Genomic DNA, 15,380 nt, shown 5'->3' with positions numbered 1-15,380 from the left:
AACTTGACATTTGGATGCCCATACTGTAGCTCTTACCTGCCCATATTCTTCATTTGTTGTAGGCTAGTAGTGTTATTCGGGCAGGGAGGCCCACCAAATCCTCAGGGCAGAAAAAGGTTGGTCTCAGAAGGGATACAAATGTTTAAGAGAAAATACACTCATACGGCTCAGGGCTTAAACAAAAGAGTAAAGAACATCCTGCCTTTTACCAAAGCAAATGCATAACAACATTCCCACCCCCCCAATATTATTAATAGAAAGAAAAACTTCCAAACCGTCCTCAGGATATGGACTCAAACACAGAAATAAAACATGTCTCCGCAACTACTGAGGCTCACATGAGAGACATGGCAGAGGATGAAGGGAAAGTCTTCATGTAGGGAGGAGGCAATGCTACATTGGCAACTCTACAATACAAGGTGGCCTTTTATGGCTGACAGTATGGGCTTATCCCCCTGACCTTAACCCAATGTGGTTTTGCCTTCTGGTAACTTCACTGCCGAAGCCAGAATGGTGTAGATCCTTTTACATCTGTCTGTGAGTTGAAATGTTTCCCTTTTTTCCCCTCTGTATCATTTTACCCTCTCACGATTTGCAATCAATAAGAAAAAGGCTGCAATGGTACCTATTGTATGAATTATTACTGACAATGTGTTCTGAATCTATTGTAAATATTTTATTATCATTTAGTCAAGATAATAACTGTATTATTAGTTGGGTTAACATGTATTTATACCATTCAATGTATTTTAGAGCTTAGAGTTTTTAATTATTCAATTACCTGCCATAAGTTCTCATCTTACATTTTTTTCCCATATAAGAGCAGCATTTAGGTATTGTAAATTCCTACTTCAGATTATTGTGTTCTGTGGGTGGAGGGTGATTCTTATTACATTGGTTTAGAAACACAACAAAGGAAATTGAAGCATAATAATGTAATACCTAAATTAATGTTTATACATTTTGAGTGCATTTCTAATCATCAGTAGCCACTGTTTTGTCTGATTAGAAATGCACTTGAATTGTATTTGAAACATGCATGTTTTAAACCTTATAAGGCTGAAGAGAACATTTCTAAATGTTCAGTAAATAGCTACCATCTGGTTGCTTGTACATTTGGGAATGTGTTCTTATATCAACAGTTTCTAGGTAAATGACTGATCAACAGAATCCAAGCAATGGTTAGGTATCAAACCTGCCTTAGCCATGTTTATGCAGTATCCTTGTTAACAAACAACCTGCACATTCACGTCTGATTCGGAAAACTGGAAGCATCTACTTGAGAGGGGGGAGTCCATGTTGTATTATTGTACCCTAACACATTCTGCAAATGTATTAGACCAGGGGGGAAAACCTATGCTGCATAAACACTGCAATGCGTATTCAATTGATTTGAGCCTAATGTACAGAAAGCTGTGAATATCACTGAGAGATTCCACATCTAAGGCATTCAACGCCGTATATCACAAATTCAGGCTTTGCAGTATATCTCTATAGCCCATATAGCCTATATCCAGTTTCATTGCATTATCTGCATGTCCGAAGCCTCCCACAGGGGCTCAGAATGACCACTGGCCCCAGTGACCCTCAGCTCTGCTGTCACCCTTCATCATCCCGTGCTCCATCTTGGATGGTGTGGTCACCTAGCAACGGAGGCCAGGGTTCGCGGCTCATGGACCAGAGGCTATTGGGAAATGAATCGATACTCCTCGGCCAAACTCGGCTCATCCCCATCCCCCCTTATTATGGCCAAATGAGTCGAGGCAGTTCTCACTTTTCTACACCTCTATTTGTGAGGATATCCTGTTACAGGACAAGAAATGTCTCCGCTTGTCAACGGCCTTCAACGAGGATGCTTACCTATGTATCTGTCCCTTCAAATAAAGGAACAAATAAAGCACATTTTTAAGGATTTTAGTATTTTTCTATCTTTGAATTGATTATGGCTTTCAGTCATATAATGCTGACCGGAGATTGTATTGGTGCAAGATCCTCTGCTATGTACAGTATGGTCAGCACAATGTTTCTGATGGCATTTAGTGCCTGCACTCCATTTTTGAGCTTTTGGATTTTCAGTTTGATTCATGAAATCTTATTAACCAGCTATCTGTGGCACAGTGGCGCAGTGGTCTAAGGCCACTAGAGATCCTGATTCGAATCCAGGCTCTGTCGTAGCCGGTCGCGACCGGGAGACCCATGGGGCGGTGCACAATTGGCCCAGGGTAGGGGAGGGAATGGTCGGCAGGGATGTAGCTCAGTTGGTAGAGCATGGTGTTTGCAATGCCAGGGTTGTGGGTTCGATTCCCACGGGGGGCCAGTATGAAAAATAAAACAAATAATGTATGCACTCACTAACTGTAAGTCGCTCTGGATAAGAGCATCTGCTAAATAACTAAAATGTAAAACTGATATGAACACAAAGATAATTTCCAATAAAGCAGAATTAATAAACGCTAATGGGATATTGGATTTGGAAATAAAGGTGAACCTGAGGTTTAGGCATATAGCTAGTGCTATCTAGCAATCCAGATCTGTTTAGCAGGACCCCTATTTATTATGAAGGTCCCCAACCTTTATAATCAGGCGAGGGTCATTCACCTTTGATCCCCTCCGACCATACTGGGAGGATGGGGAAAATTCGATCACCTTAAACAGTTTAAGACAGAAGGGCAGAGGAGGATGAAAGGTTGGGGGGAGGTCGGAGGAGTAGGAGGAGGAGGATAAGGAGGAGGGGAAACAAACCAGTGCAAATCTATCTGTTCCCTGATCAGAGCCATCAAACTGAATGGGGAGACTCAATTAGACCTGGTAGTTCATCTGTGCTGATTTACCTCTATGGTCTTCCACACTAAAAAGAGGAACACCATTTTTTTTCATCCCTGTATAAATTATTTCACAATGATTCACAGAGATTTCACCCTAAAATAACTGTAGCAGATGTTGAACATTTTAATATGGTTCGGATCATATATATGTCTTACATGTGGAATACATGTGTGACAAACAGAAGCTATCTTCATAGGACAGAGTATTCACAGTCATTAAGTGCAAATGGACCACAGTAAAAGTTTTAATACTACAAGTATCAAAGCATTGTATTAGATTGCAGATGCACACACCGCGGCAGCTGTGGCGGTAGCCATCTTTTGGAGGTTCTCCACAGATTAGGCAAACAGCTTTCGTAACTTTTGTTGGTCATCCCGATAAGAGGATGCTGCGGACACACAGATGGCTGTCCAGCGCGTGGCCGGAGGTGGGCCGTGAAATGACCCCCCAGCTGGACACTGTGGACAGGTCACTGATCTCCAATCCCCTCCTTTTGAGCCAGCTGCCAGCGGGCCATGCTAATGGTGAACCCCTCCCCCACTCAGAGGCCAGGCCACAGGGAGTGTCCAGCTGCACCCCACTCCCTGGCCTTTCACTGGACACCATAGAGCCCGAGGGGGTGGGGGCAGGGGTGGAGGCCCACAGGAGAGGCAGATGAGAGCAACAGCCACAAGGACGAAGCATGGAGGCATGACAAGAGAAGAGAAAATAACCTTTTAACCATAAAACTGAGGAGTCGCCTCTGGAAACAGGTGAGACAGTATGTGTTTGTGGGAGAGTGCGGTTCACATTGTTCATGTTCAATGTCCAGTTGAGGATAGAATGGTGGACGATACAGAATGGATGGAGGAGCCCTGTAGAAGGCATTGGCTCAGCAACACATTACATTTGGATGTGTCTGCTGCTAATGTGATGCTCTTACGACCAGTGCTGTTTCCAGTTCGATGACTTAGCATGGGCCCATCCTGCTCATGGGGTGGTAGCTCTACTGAGCTGGAGCCTGTCTGCCTACTGAGAGAAGGCTTTTGGGTTTGGTTGCCTGGAGTAATGTCGATAAATCAATAGGACATTCGTCACTGTGGGCCTGAGATGCCACATGAAACTGTCATTGATCGGCATAAGGTGTAGCGGAAGGGAGGAGGGTTGGGGGGCTGAACTGAGGTGTTGGATGGGAGGGGGAAGAGGGGTCAGTACGAGTAGTCGAGAACTCGACCCCCACAATGAAGGCCTGGGTCAAAGGTCAGGGCAGTGACCAGTAGGCCCTGAACAACACTGCAGAGCCACGTGCCCATCAACACCACTATGTCACAGCTTACAAAACAGGAACAGCCTCTCCTACCCTGCTCCCTCCCTCCGTCTCAGCAGTACACTGCAATGGTGCACTCTGACACACTACTTGACTGACTGGCACGGTACAATACAAATGTAGCCTATAATGTCACATTGTAGTTGTTTTAACTGAAATAGATAATGTAATAGTGTCAGGAAATACGTAATCATGTAGGAATTTTCATGTGATTTAATTGTGTTTAATTTTAGTTAACGGAAAGCTGCATCAACTTAAACCAAACTAGATTGAAGGAAAATCTTTAAAAATGCACTCAATATACAGTACATGGTTTTCCATAACCACTGTTTCCTCTGCCTCAATGTCCATGACCGCAGCATTGTACACCAGATCCACTGTAACAAGTCCCCACAACCAATTCCCTTCTCCTCCTGCATTTTCAGCAGTAGTTTCGATTACCGATCAATACAACAACACATGATCAACACAGGCCAGATCATGATATCCATCCCCCTCACTTAGGGCGGACCAGTGGAGCACCAGGAGCCAATGAGTCCCTTGTTTAAAGTGTGATAAGTTCAATGCACACTACAGACAGACAAGAGTATGTCTGGTGTCAAGTTCTCTTGGCATTCTGTCTGGCTCTGGTGTAGCATTTTGATCTTCAGTGCTGACCAAGAGGAAAGAGTAGGCAATCCCTCAACCACTCCCTCAACCACTCCCTCTCTCTCTCATCCTATTTCTCTCTGCTCTCTGGCCTTGCCCCTACAGTTGCTCATGGTGAGCTAATGGCCAGCACATTGATCATGCTTGCTCGACCTCCAAATTGAGGTCAACCACGAAAGAAGCCCTCTCCAATGTCAGGAATCAACTGCTGATTTCAAAGGTAATACGTGCATGATTTGCTTTTCTGAAATAATAAAATGTATTTTAGTTTTTTTCTATTGCCACATGAAACGCCTCTTGTTAAATATCTGTCCCATTACAATTTATTTAATTAGGCCTACTCAAAGTTATTAAACATTGCATAATTTCTTTAAAAGTGGAATATATATAAGTTCCAACATCGTTGCATTCATTTCCCGGACACTTTCATTATCACCATAGGTACATGAAATAGGCAGGTGTAAATAAATACATGGCAGCCTCTGTCCTTGCTCTGCGAGTTTCCATGGAAACGGCTGATAGAGTATCTTATCGATCGCGGTGTCCAGTCTGAATTGTGTAGCCCCCTGAACCGACTTTTTTTCTGCAGTGATGGGCGTGGATCAATATCCCGATATTGTATGCTTTTCTCGCCTTCCGTCCTCCGTAATAGCAAAAGATAGAACAAATAATTTGAAAATGTCAGCAATACTATTTATAGAAGCGTCTAATGATCAACTGAAATGCTTTAATTGACATTAAAACGAGCATTTAAATGTAATTTATCAAAAAAAGTGACGGATGCTCTTGTATGGCGCGCGCATGTTTTTGGGGGCAGAATAATGGTCGCGCAGCCCTCAACATTCTGTCACAGCCACTCCATAATCACCCATTTCCTTTAGTCTCAATATTTACGCATAGCCTACAGTCAGCGTGCATTCACCCAAATTTGTATCCATTTACCCAAATCGTCTCTCTATAGTCGAATGAGTATATTTAACCAACTGCTAAATAAAAGTCTATTCATCTCTTCTAAACGTCATGGTGTGAGAGGAGCCGCAGCGGACCTGGGGGAGCTCATTTAAATCTTGCCTGAGGGATCCCCCCAGCTAGGGGTCATGGTTGTAGTCATGGAGCATCGTATTTAAAGGTGGGCGCTCCTCAAGGTGTCTCTGTCGCCCCAAGGCACGGTCATCACAATTCCTAGATGGGTGGAAATGGAAGTGCAGAGTGGACAAAGGCTTTTGAACACTTCTAGAATTGTTAGCCAAGGAGCTTGGTGATGGTCAACCACCTTCAATAAAAACACCTTGCCCTTACCAATACACAATAGGCTTGTACTGTTTCACAATTCATCTTGGGGGGGGCTACTAATAAACAGCCATATATGGTATTAGGGCTAGGCTATGAAAAAAAGTAAAATAATATGGCCTATTTTACTTCCAGAATGTCAGTGAGAGTGTGTTAAGAGAACATATGATGTATAGAAGAAGACTGAAGGTGGTTTGTAAGTGGAGTGGTGTCATGCTACTTATTATTTCTAGTCCAGCACCAACCTGATATATATACAGTCTCTCCCCACACAGAGATGTCAATATGTTTGGTCTTCACTGGGTGGAATGCGCCCTCAGGCTCCCATATGAAATTAGCTGACCATTCCCATGTTGGTTCCTTTCATGCCCTCTCTTAATGCTGTGTATGCTATTGTATCAATAATTCAGCCACAATTTAGTTGTAGTTGTGCCACATGTTACGGGTCAATTGTAATGGTTAGATTGCACTGTATGCCTGATATACTCTATATAGAACTTTGGTGGCCATGCCATATCTTAGAAAAAAGGTGCTAAGTAGAACCATATAGGGTTCTTTGTTTTGTCCCCATAGTGGAACCCTTTTTGGTGCTAGGTAGAACCCTTTGCAGAGGGTTCTACTTATAAAATTCTATGTAGGGTTCTTCATAGAACCCTCTGTAAAGGGGTTCTATAATTGTTTTACATTTTAGTAATTTAGCATCATTTTCATACTTTAAAAAACAATTCATGCTGGTCCCCCGTGGGAATTATAATAATAATAATATGCCATTTAGCAGACGCTTTTATCCAAAGCGAGTTACAGTCATGCGTGCATCCATTTTTTTTTTACAGCAACCTACACATAATACCCCATAATAACAAAGCGAAAACAGGTTTTTATAAATTTTAGCAAATGTATAAAAAATAAAAATGGAAATATCTTATTTACATAAGTATTCAGACCTTTTGCCATGAGACTCGAAATTGAGCTCAGGTGCATCCTGTTTCCATTGATCATCCTTGAGATGTTTCTACAACTTGATTGGAGTCCACCTGTGGTAAATTCAATTGATTGGACATTATTTGGAAAGGCACACACCTGTCTATTTAAGGTCCCACAGTTGACAGTGCATGTCAGAGCAAAAACCAAGCCATGAGGTCGAAGGAATTGTCCGTAAAGCTCCGAGACAGGATTGTGTCCAGGCACAGATCTGGGGAAGGGTACCAAAAAATGTCTGCAGCATTGAAGATCCCCAAGAACACAGTGGCCTCCATCATTCTTAAATGGAAGAAGTTTAGAACCACCAAGGCTCTTCCTAGAGCTGGCCGCTCGCCAAACTGAGCAATTGGGGGGAAAGGGCCTTGGTCAGGTAGGTGACCAAGAACCTGATGGTCACTCTGACAGAGATCTAGAGTTCCTCTGTGGAGATGGGAGAACCTTCCAGAAGGACAACCATCTCTGCAGCACTCCACCAATCAGGCCTTTATGGTAGAGTGGCCAGACGGAAGCCACTCCTCAGTAAAAGGTACATGACAGCCCGCTTTGAGTATGCCAAAGGCACCTAAAGACTCTCAGACCATGAGAAACAAAATTCTCTGGTCTGATGAAACCAAGATTGAACTCTTTGGCCTGAATGCCAAGCGTCACGTCTGGAGGAAACCTGGCACCATCCCTACATTGAAGCATGGTGGTGGCAGCATCATGCTGTGGGGATGTTTTTCAGCGGCAGGGACTGGGAGACTAGACAGGATCGAGGCAAAGATGAACGGAGCAAAGTACAGAGAGATCCTTGATGAAAACCTACTCCAGAGTGCTCAGGACCTCAGACTGGGGCGAAGGTTCACCTTCCAACAGGACAACAACCCTAAGCACACAGCCAAGACAACGCAGGAGTGGCTTCGGGACAAGTCTCTGAAAGCCAGACGCTGGACTTGAACCCGATCGAACATCTCTGGAGAGACCTGAAAATAGCTGTGAAGCAACGCTCCTCATCCAACCTGAGAGCTTGAGAGGATCTGCAGACAATAATGGGGCGAAACTCCCCACATACAGGTGTGCCAAGCTTGTAGCGTCATACCCAAGAAGACTCAAAGGTGCTTCAACAAAGTACTGAGTAAATGGTCTGAATACTTATGTAAATGTGATAAACAAACGTATTTTTGCTTTGTCATTATGGGGTATTGTGTATAGATTGATGAGGGGAAAAAACTATTAAGTCAATTTTAGAATAAGGCTGTAACGTAACAAAATGTGGAAAAAGTCAAGGAGTCTGAATACTTTCCGAAGGCACTGTAGGTACAGTTTAAAACATTCTCATACCTATCATTTTAATAAACTTTAAAGCGTTAAAGTTTAAACATTGAGATAAACACTAATGCTTAGGCACTATTTAAAAGAATAAAACAAATATATACAATAAAAAACGTATTCAGATTCAGAAGGGTTCTAGGTAGAACCCTTCTTGCCTTCCAAATAATCCTTCTTTCAAAAACGGTTCTTAGGATGAGAAAGGTTCTAGGTTGAACCCTTTGCCTTAGAAAGAACCCTCGTCTTCCAAAAAGGGTTCTTCAGATCAAAATGGTTCTTGGTAGAACCCGATCCCTCTGCAAGTAACCCTTTTGGAAACCTTTTTTCTAAGCGTGTATGAGCTTCACACTAAAGTGGCTTGTAAAATGCATCATACTGTGGGCCTACTGTGCTTTGTGGCATGGTTCTGACACCAAGTAGCTGAGCCAAAATGCTCCACAAAGGAGAAAAAGGCTGAGTGTGTGTCATATGAACACGCTTAACTGGGGATGTATCCACTATCCACAGGACTGGTGGGTCCAGACAGGTCTCAGGGGTTCTTCCTATGCCATCTCCATCCCTGTGTTGGAGATTTGCCGTTATCTGGGTGGCTAGCTCAGCCCCGGGTGGTTACTGTTAGCTCCACACACTACAACAGAAATGGAAATCACTGTAGTGTTTGTGCATGCTGGATGGGAGGAGGGAGCAAGAGGAGGAAAGTGTCTGCCCTCGCATCCCGCTGAGATGAATACCCTTCAGCCTTGAGAGAGGAAACGCTACCAGGGCAGAAGTCAGCCTCCCGGGCCTCTGCATGTGGGAGAGAAGGAGAATCAAGGAGTCAAACTTTTCTCTCCCTCCAGCAGATTGTGTGTGAGAGCTGTCAAAGTGAGAACCTGGTGCTAAACTTCAGCTGCTCAGCTTCAGCTGTACATGTACACTGAACTTCCTGAACATACTACAGTTCACTATAGAATACTACAGTACTTACTATAGAATTCTGTATTAAACTGTAGTATACTGTACAATACTATACAACACACTAGTATCCCTTGATCATGTATAGTACTTATTATATAATTTTGTAGTATACTGTAGAGTACTATAGTAAATACTACAGTATTATCCACACACAAAAAACACTGTAATAAATACTACAGAAATGTCAGCAAAAACACTACAGTACTCAAAAACACAAAAAATAAATAACTGTAGTAAATCCTACTTTTGCCCATGCCCCTCGCCCATAACCCAATTTGCGCCACCCGTAAGTGAGAAACCTACATGCCAAGTATAGACCATATATTGCGTTCCTTACAGGTTATAGAAAAGAACAGAATCTCTGAACTATCTGTTCAGAACCCAGTCCTACCTACTTACAGGTTGTGGAAAATGTGCTCTTCTAGTATTTCTCCAGTAGGTTTCCTCAAGGAGAAAGCCTCCACTTCTATATCAAAGATAATAAAAATAAAAAAATTAACAGTAATGTCCCCCAAAACACTACAGTAAATACTACAATATACCGTACGACAGTCCGCAAAAACACTATAGAAAATACTACTGTATACTACAGTCCGCTAAACCACTACAGTAATTACTGTAGTATATACTACAATTTTTTTCACAAGAGTATTTATTCTATATTAACTGTATATACCACATTGTAAACAGGGTGGTTCGAGCCCTGAATACTGGTTGGCTGACAGCCGTGGTATATCACGGGTATGACAAAACATTTATTTTTACTGCTCTAATTACTTTGGTAACCAGTATATAATAGCATGGCGCCTTGGGGGTTTGTTGTATAAGGCAAATGTACCACGGCTAAGGGCTCTATCCAGGCACTCCGCGTTGCATCGTGCATAAGAACAGCCCTTAGATGTGAAATATTGGCAATATACCACATCCCCTCGGGCCTTATTGCTTAATAAATACTATAGTAAAGTTTGCAAAAAAAGACTGCAAAAACATTCCTACCATAGAATACACTATAGTCTTTTTTCATGTGGGATGTACTGTAGGTCCAGTTTTCTACAGTTATGCATAAAAGAAGACCTTCAAGTGCACCTGGCCCTGTTGTAGTGGCTCTATAAAACTGGCATAAGTGATTTTGCCCAAGTCATCTGACCATCAGCCTGCATTCTCCTGCCTAGCCTTGGGTACTGTAGGTACAGCAGTCAGTAGTTATTCATCATCCGTAATGTTAACGATTACAGCATGTCGATAGCAAACCCAGGAGTTAAATGAGTTTGTGCACTCAGCTACGCCTGTGCTTGAAGTTCAAGGTCATTCCCTTGATCCTGACAGAGGGATGATTCTCGGCAATGTTAGAAGCACACACATCTCGCCCAAGGTCAAGTGTGCCACTATTTAGAACAAATAGATACATAAAACACTCAGTCTTGTGAGTGGGTAAAGTATGGGCTCAGACCTTGGCCAGGGTGAAGTCAGCAGCCCCTCATTTATTCTGTCCTATGCTTGTATTTCAAGTTGACGTTGGTCTCATCAGTTAGCCTTTTACGTTTCCAAGTCGGGTTGAATGTAATTCAATGGAAAAGTTAGCATAGATTTTTGTCACGTTTAAGGACATGCTAGAGTGCAATGTGCGGAGAGATCTTAAAGGCTCCAGGTGACATATAGAGCACTTTTCATGCACCTGCTGACCAAATGTATATCCAATTTCCTTAAAGCTGTTCAGCAAAACGTACCATGACCAAGACTGCTTTTTCATAAGGCTAAAAGCATTGTGGTTGACCAAGTTGGACAGGCAGTTCGCGTGGCGAGAGGATACACTTGATTTGGAGTCAGTTAGCAGCTCATGCCTATCGTAATGGACAATGGTGAGGGCAAGTGTCTCTCCCTCCCTCCCTCCTCTTTCTCTCCTGGCGTGTTCCCCCCAGAGACACGAGCCTGGCCGGGCGCTCTGATGACCAAGCGTGACATTTAAACCCCTGCCCTCCCGGTGGCTTTGGGGAGGGTCCATCTGAGCACAGAGAAAAGGGGCAAGGCAGAAGCTCTCCCCTTCAATCTGGCCTCCTCCTCCCTCCCACTCCCCAGAGAAATCCTCAGTGTCAGAACTCAGCCATTGTAAGTGTCCTGAACTGAAGAAAGGGCCTTTGGTAAACAATTCAGCTGTCTACTCGGAACACAATGGAAGCACATCCCATTGCTTTGAGCATCTGTTTCAAGTAGGTAGCACTACTGCTCAACACTGACCATATACACAGATTCAATCTCAGAATCTGTTCTCCCTGGAAACACCTGCTCACATGGAATCTTGTTTAACTTATTTTATTCAAATCAAACAGGAATAGGCTATCACTCTGCAGACAGTGCTTTCTATGGTATCACACAACAAATCATTTTAGAGAGTTTTATTTGTGATTAAAATGTAATACAGTAGAGAAAGAAAGAAACCTGTTTATTGATGCAAGTACATGGAAGTATTTGTCAATAGTCGCATAGGCCTACAGATACTGCATCCTTTATCATCTATGCCTGAGTCTCGTCATATTCTGCAGCCACCTATCGCCCCCTTGTGGTCGTTTTCAAAACTACCAAACTACAAATTACAGTATAGTATGTTTTTTAATACTTCTGTAATGCATATTATTTATACTAGTTAAGAGGTATTCAGTGGGTTTTTCTGTAATTTAGTTTAGCTCTCCTATTATTTATTTTTGCAGACTTTAATCAATATACACTACCAGTTTGGACACACCTACTCATTCAAGGGTTTTTCTTTATTTCTTTTACTATTTTCTACATTGTAGAATAATAGTGAAGACATCAAAACTATGAAATAACACCTATGGAATCATGTAGTAACAAATCAAATATATTTTATATTTTAGATTCTTCAAATAGCCACCCTTTGCCTTGATGACAGCTTTGCACACTCTTGGCATTCTCTCAACCAGCTTCACCTGGAATGCTTTTCCAACAGTCTTGAAGGAGTTCCCACATATGCTGAGCACTTGTTGGTTGCTTTTCCTTCACTCTGCCATCCGACTCATCCTAAACCATCTCAATTGGTTTGTGGTCAGGGGATTGTGGAGGCCAGGTCATCTGATGCAGCACTCCATCCTCTCCTTCTTGGTAAAATAGCCCTTACACAGCCTGGAGGTGTGTTGTGTCATTGTCCTGTTGAAAGACAAATGATAGTCCCACTAAGCCCAAACCAGATGGGATGGCGTATCACTGCAGAATGCTGTGGTAGCCATGCTGGTTAAGTGTGCCTTGAATTCTAAATAAATCACAGACAGTGTCACCAACAAAGCACCCCCACACCATCACACCTCCTCCTCCATGCTTTACGGTGGGAAATACACATGCAGAGATCATCCGTTCACCCACACCGCGTCTCACAAAGACACGACGGTTGGAACCAAAAATCTCCAATTTGGACTCCAGACCAAAGGACAAATTTCCACCAGTCTAATGTCCATTGCTCGTGTTTCTTGGCCCAAGCAAGTCTCTTCTTCTTATTGGTGTCCTTTAGTAGTGGGTTCTTTGCAGCAATTCGACCATGAAGGCCTGATTCACACAGTCTCCTCTGAACAGTTGATGTTGAGATGTGTCTGTTACTTGAACTCTGTGAAGCATTTATTTGGGCTGCAATTTCTGAGGTTGGTAACTCTAATGAATTTATCCTCTGCAGCAGAGGTAACTCTGGGTCTTCCATTCCTGTGGCGGTCCTCATGAGAGCCAGTTTGATCATAGCGCTTGATGGTTTTTGTGACTGCAATTGAAGAAACGTTCAAAGTTGTTGAAATGTTCCATACTGACTGACCTTCATGTCTTAAAGTAATGATGGACTGTCGTTTCTCTTTACTTATTTGAGCTGTTCTTGCCATAATATGGACTTGGTCTTTTACCAAATAGGGCTATATTCTGTATACCCCGCTACCTTGTCACAACACAACTGATTGGCTCAAACGCATTAAGAAGGAAATAAATCCCACAAATTAACTTTTAAGAAGGCACACCTGTTAATTGAAATGTATTCCAGGTGACTACCTCATGAAGCTGGTTGAGAGAATGCCAAGAGTGTGCAAAGCTGTCATCAAGTCAAAGGGTGTCTATTTGAAGAATCTCAAATATAAAATATATTTTGATCTGTTTAACACTTTTTTGGTTACTACATGATTCCATATGTGTTATATTATAGTTTTGATGTCTTCCCTATTATTCTACAATGTAAAAAATAGTAAAAATAAAGAAAAACCCTTGAATGAGTAGGTGTGTCCAAACTTTTGACTGGTAGTGTATATCAGGCTTACCCTCAAATTGTTGTTATTGTTCATATCATGCTCAGATACCATGTCATCTATATTCCAAGGAGACTCCCCCAGTTTCCTTTTACCTTATAGCAAAGGGTTAACATCAGCCACGATGCTCTGTTGAAGAACCGCTAATCAGCTAGAAAACATTTGCTGCCCTTCTGGCAAGGTCAAAGGGGTCACGATCCCTGGCTGAATGTCCAGTTCTATCCCCCCGCTCCCCCCGCTCGCCTCTAAACCCTGCTCGCCTCTGAGCCCACAGGCCATGCAGGCATAATCACAGCACCCTCTGCATGCAGTCTGAGAGTCTCTCTAATCTAAGGCCCAGGGATGGGCCAGTCCATCTGTCTATCAGTCCGTCTGTCTGTTTGTCTGACAGGGCTTCCCTCCTCATCATACGAACCGCCTTGGCCGGCTCATATTGACTCAGAGACCCGGGCCTTGGCTCCACATAGGGGGAGAGACGGCCTCTGAAACCAGCCTCATGTTTGACCAGCTGATTGATCTGTTAACACTTGCCATTCGACGTGTGTCCCTGAATTTAATTTCAGAATTAATTTATTGAGACGTGTGCAGTACAGGCATAATGTAGAGTGGACCGTTTGAGAGGTAGGGGGTGGAGGTAAGTAGCATTGCAATTCAGATGTTGTCTGCTGATATTGGCGTGTTGTTTTTGATTCATTTGTGCACTTTACCTCATTTGAGGAGGCTAGAAGAGCTTCAATCATACGGTATTTTCTCTGATGTATTACACACTTGATATACACTGCAATTCAGCTTTTAGACACTAATGTGTTCAAGATCAAATAAACCTTACTATAAACTACACACGTTAAAACTGTAGCTACATTTTAAGTCTCATTAATGCTGTCAAGTAGCTAGTTGCCAATAATTACAAAGCAGTGGAGGCTGGTGAGGGGATCGTAATGGCTGGAATGGAGTGGCTGGAATGAAACACGTTTCCATGTGTTCACTCCATTCCAGCCATTACTATGAGCTGTCCTCCCCTCACCAGCCTCCACTGTTACAAAGCTATAGGAGTTAGATTGATCTTCAATTATAAACGCCACCTGTTCAATGTGCACTATTAGATTAAGTATTGGTTACAATAATCAACCTGGATACACAGATACTGTAACTACAATATAGTATAACATGAGTAGAGAGAGAGACTTTCTTACTGTCATTTTATGACAGTGGGCTGTCGATTATAATAAAAACAGTTGAAAAACGCTTTTCACAGCTCATAAAGATTGTCAATTCGCTGCTATGTGGGTATTGTCAAAGGTGCAGAGGGCATTGCACTAGATGTTGCAGTCTATTCCACTTTCCACTTGAATGTTATCTCCAGTGCCCATAAAAAACAAGAGACAATGAAATGAGGTTATTCTCCAGTGCCGAAGACAAGCCCTGTTTGGATGTAGGAGCTGATTTGATGGACTCTCCCTCTCCCGCCAGCCGGTATGGTGGAGAGAAGAGGGAGGGCCTGTTTGGATATGCATCACAAAGGCTTCCTGCAGTATTGATCTGCAGTGGGTTAAGGCAGTCTATCAGCAAATGTCCCTCTCTCTGGGAAAAACAACAGCTGATTAAAAACACACAGCAGCCAGGCAGGCAGGAGGCTGCTGATGGCCGGTTATCTCAGCCCAAAGGTCAGTGTGTACAGATATAATCCACTTTCACTTAACAGCTTAATTTAAGTCACACCTCATGCTAATGCCGCCATTTGGCTATTATTTAACAAGAAGATGATACAGTATTGT

At 42.8% G+C, this 15,380-nt stretch overlaps 1 non-coding gene across 1 annotated transcript; it reads left to right on the top strand.

The window, feature by feature from the left end:
* Positions 1-9,725: 9,725 nt before the first annotated feature.
* Positions 9,726-9,778, top strand: LOC123482176. Its single transcript, XR_006657584.1, has one exon. It is a non-coding gene; the product is annotated as a U7 small nuclear RNA (small nuclear RNA).
* Positions 9,779-15,380: the final 5,602 nt, after the last annotated feature.

The sequence above is a fragment of the Coregonus clupeaformis genome, chromosome 28 (assembly GCF_020615455.1).
Source record: "Coregonus clupeaformis isolate EN_2021a chromosome 28, ASM2061545v1, whole genome shotgun sequence".
NCBI classification, from domain to species: domain Eukaryota; kingdom Metazoa; phylum Chordata; class Actinopteri; order Salmoniformes; family Salmonidae; genus Coregonus; species Coregonus clupeaformis.
Note: the sequence above shows the minus strand (reverse complement) of the source record. Positions and strands in the feature narration are given on the sequence as shown.